Source organism: Dipodomys ordii, unplaced genomic scaffold, assembly GCF_000151885.1.
Source record: "Dipodomys ordii isolate 6190 unplaced genomic scaffold, Dord_2.0 Scaffold300, whole genome shotgun sequence".
Classification (NCBI taxonomy): Eukaryota; Metazoa; Chordata; class Mammalia; order Rodentia; family Heteromyidae; genus Dipodomys; species Dipodomys ordii.
The window spans coordinates 159,315-164,056 of NW_012267516.1; positions in this window are offsets into that span (position 1 = coordinate 159,315).

Here is a 4,742-nt window from a genome sequence, read left to right on the forward strand (position 1 = left end):
AGACTGGGATTTGGGGGGAGGGGGGAGGCTGGGAAGGGATGTGAAGGGTAAACAAAAGGAGGAGGCTGCAATGCTTGGTAAGAAATGTACACATTATCCTGCCCATTTAATTGTAACCCCTCTGTACAGTATCTTCACAAATAAAATAAAAAAAATAGATTGATCTTTTTCTACCTTCATTTATTTTTTTGGGGGGTCCAGTCGTGGGGCCTGAACTCTGGGCCTAGGCAGTGTCCCTCAGCTGTTCAGCTCAAGTCTAGTGCTCTACCACTTGAGCCACAGCGCCATTTCCAGCTTTTTTCTTTTTGCTTATGTGCTGCTGAGGAATTGAACCCAGGGCCTCGAGCATTCAAGGCAAGTGTTCTACCACTGAGCCACCTTCCCAGACCCTTTCTACCTTTACTCTATGAAGAATTTTTCATAAGGAAAACCACAGATGCTCAAAAATTCATTAAAAAGAAGTATATATAGCATAACAGAACAATGGAAAAATAAACCGCAACATATTATAGATTACTTAAAAGAAAACCATAAATTTATTGTATTTCAGTATGCATTTCTTTTGCTCTGTGACTTTGCAAAAAAAAAAGATGAAAGGTATTTCTTCATTTTTTGAGTTTGGAGTTGGTCATGTGACATATAATTAATTAGCATGTGAAATATTATCAAGCATGATGTAAGTAGAGGCTTGAAAAGTGTTGTGCATTGAGACCTCAACATCATCTGAACACATTAGGACCACCTTTCTGGAGGATGAGAGTCTTGTGACAAAAGACTTATCATTTTGCCTTCCCAGGTATGTAAATAGGGCCATTCTAGATGGTCCATGTTAGCCCAATGAGCTCCCTTCTCATAACTTAACATCCTCCTTTCTTAGGCAATATTAAGCCCATTTAGTAAAGGCAGTAAATAATCAGCCTCCAACCCCCCTTTACCTTGAGATGCCACTCCTCTTGGGCAACAGGATCCCCTTAGGGTGAGCTTCAGGTCTGGGCAGTTACAGGACCCCTTATCTACTACTTAGGCAGTAGACATAAATCCTAGTCTGCAATATGGCAGAGCCCCTGGCCCTCATGTCCACCCCAGGGTCTCTTTCCCTTAGTCCCTTCTAGTGCTTCCTAGCCTCAGTAGGTTATATAGGTTACCACAGACAATAGATGGCACTTCTTTTCATTTCTCCCTTGTGGGAAGGGGTCTTCCTGGTCCCTTTACTGGAAATAAACCTTTTCTTTGTTCTTTGTACCTGTATGTCTGTGTGGTTTTCTGGCAAAGTCTAATATACTCTTAACAGTCCAGACCAGAGATATCCAGCCATCTACATAATAAGGAACAACAATAAGCTTTTATGGAAGAAGCTAGACCACACACACACACACACACACACACACACACACACACGTATATAATGTCTCACATGGGATGAGTAATAAGCAGGTAACATAAATACCTTTCTCCATTTATTTAGAATTTTTATTCCTATCATTAGCCTTTTGAAGTTAGTGCCTTACAAATCTTATGAATACTGTAACATCTATATATCAGTTTTTTAATATAACTGTAAATGATACTATATTCTCCATTTTGATGTCCATATATGTTTATTGCTAGTATGATGAAAATAATTTGATTTTTTAAAAGGTGTATCTTTTATACTAATTGTTGTAATTATTTAATATTTCTAGGAAATTTTCATAGTTTCTGTGCAATTTTCAACATAATCATGCCACATACAAAATTTATCAGCTTTATTTCTTCCTGAGTGTTTTCAATTTCACTTATTTGTTTATTTCATTGGCTTGCACTTCTAGCATCATTATAAGTAATAAAGTAATAACCTAGTTCTAATAATGGGAAAATATTCAATCTTAAATCATTAACTGTGATGGTTGTGGCTGTCAACTTGTTTGGCTTGGTTTGAGAATGACTAGAAGATTAATAAATCCCAATTTTGAGTGTTTGTGAATATATCCCCAAATATGGTTAACAAAGGGGTGGGACATACTCTAAATGTGGAATGTATTATTTAATAGGTGTGTAGGAGGGAGTAGATGAAATAAAAGCAAAATAAAAAGAAAGCCCATTAGTTAGATGCTAATAAAGTGTCTTGTCTACAGTGGTAACAAGTCTGACAAACACAATAAGATTTTGTTTAAGATTGTTTTTTGTTTTATTTGTTTTACAGACTTTTTTTATAAAAGTAAGAGAATATCTCTCTATTTCTATTTTCCCAGGAGTTAAAAAAATTATGAATAAACCTTGATTTCATCAAATAATTCCTACACATTGTTTGATGTGATTATGTGATTCTAGTCATTAGTTTTTTAAGGCAGTAGTGGGTTAAAGCCAGGCACCATTCAAAATCCAGAAAAAAATGAAACATGGAAGAAAAAGAGAGAAAGAAAGGAAAGAAAAAGAAGAGAGAAAGGAAAAAGCAAGCAAGCAAGCAGGAAAAAATAAAAAAGAGCCAGGTGTTGGTGGCTCACATCTAAGCTCAGCTATGTAGGAGACAAAGAGTATGGGTCGTGGTTCAAGGACATCCTAGGCAGAAAAAGACATGAGACTTACCTCAAAAATAATCAGCAAGCCAGGCACTAGTGGCTAAATCATTAAGCCTAAATTTTCAGGAGGCTGAGAGCTAAAGAGCATGGTTCAAAGCTGAGCAGAGATGGGATGTCTCCAGTTAAACATAAAAACTAGATTGGTGATATGGCTGAAGTGTTAGAGCATCAGCCTTGAATAAGAAAGCCGATCTATAGTGCAAGGCCCTAAATTCAAGCCTTGCTACTGGCACATAAAAAAATATAATAGCAGCCCTCCCCCTCCCCCCGCTACCACCAAAATAACCATAGTTGGAGGCATGGCACAAGGCTCAAATGGTACAGTAATAGTCTAGCAAGCACTGGATTCTGAGTTCAAAATCCAGAAGAGAATGAAGATAAAAGAAAGAGAGAAAGAAAGAGAAAGGAAGGAAGGAAGGAAGGGAGGAAGGAAGGAAGAAAGGAAGGAAGAAAGAAAAGAAGAAAGAAAGAAAGGAAGGAAGGAAGGAAGGAAGAAACAAAGAAAGAAAGAAAGAAAGAAAGAAAGAAAGAAAGAAAGAAAGAAAGAAAGAAAGAAAGAAAGAAAGAAAGAAAGAAAGAAAGAAAGAAAGAAAGGAAAAGGATAGAAGAGCCTGGTGCTGGTGGCTACACAGGAGGTTGAGATTTGAGGATCACAGGAAAGTCCATGAGATTCTGATCTCCAATTACCCACCAGAAGACCAGAAGTGGCACTGTGGGTCAAAGTGGTAGAGTGCTAACCTTGAGCAAAAGAGATTAGGGACAGTGCCTAGGCCCTAAATTCAAGCCCCACAACCAATCAAAAAAGAAGAAGAAAAGAAAAAAGAAGGAACGAGAGAGATTGAGAGAGAGAGAGAGAGAGACAGAGAGACAGAGAGACAGAGACAGAGACAGAGACAGAGAGAAGAAAAGAAAAGAAAGGAAAGGAAGGAAAGAAGGAAGAAAGGTGAAGGAGGAAGAAAGAAAGGAAAAAAGAGCATGATGCATTAAAAATAATGAGCCAATTTTGCATCAGTGGAATAAAAGTTAACTGATCTGATGAACAATATACTCTAATGATTTATTTATTGGAATCAATGACTTTTAAAATAGGATTTTATTATGTCTCTTTATGTATGCAGTTTATTTGATCAGAGTGATCATTTCTATCATTTTCCTTCCTCTTACCTCTTCCTTCTTAAACGTCTTGTCGTTTCCTTATTTTATTTCCATATATGTTCATAAATATTTTGACTATATTCATTCTTTTTTCTCTATTTGCCCTACTCCACTAGGACCTATTAACCAGAAGACATGGTTCAACTTACTAATATTCATTTTTTATTTTCACTTTTGTTGTTATTTTAAAGAAGTAGTACAAAAGGGTTACAATTTCATAAGCCAGGTTATGAGTACAGTGCTTCTTGGGCAATGTCACCCTTTCCATCATTTTCCCTCATTTTCCTTCTCTTATCTCTACTCACAGGTTATATACATTTTTGTTAAACAGCATTAATCTGATTGCTAATATACATATGCATATATATGAACATAAACATATAGATACATATATATGTATATAAACATATATAAGATCTCATATATATGTATATGCATGAATATATGTATATGTTTACATATGTCCATGTTTATATTTTAGATCTAACATCTACATTTGAGAGAAAATACATGACTTTGCCCTATTGAACCTTGATTGACTTAATATTTTCCAGGTCTATAATTTTCCCTACAAATGGCATCCTTTCGTTCTTTATGACTGAAAAGTATTCTGTGCATAATTCATATATTATCTTGATCCATTCATCAGTTGTGGGGCATATGGACTTTTTCCATAGTTTGACCATATTGAAGTACATTCCTATAATAAAGATGAGTGTACAAATGCTTCTTTTGTATCCTAATATACATTCCTTCTGAAAAATGAAAAAGTGATATTGCTAAACTTTTTGGTAAATCTATGAACTTCTTGAGAAATATCCATACTAATTTTCATAGTGGTTGAACTAGTTCGCATTCCTACTTACATGGGCTTCATTTTCCCACATTTTGTTATTATTTTATTGTTTATATTCTTTTTTTAATTTAATTTTAATTTATTTGTGAACATACTGCACAGAGGGGTTACAATCACATGGGCAGGATAATGCGTACATTTCTTACCAAGCATTGCAGCCTCCTCCTTTGTTT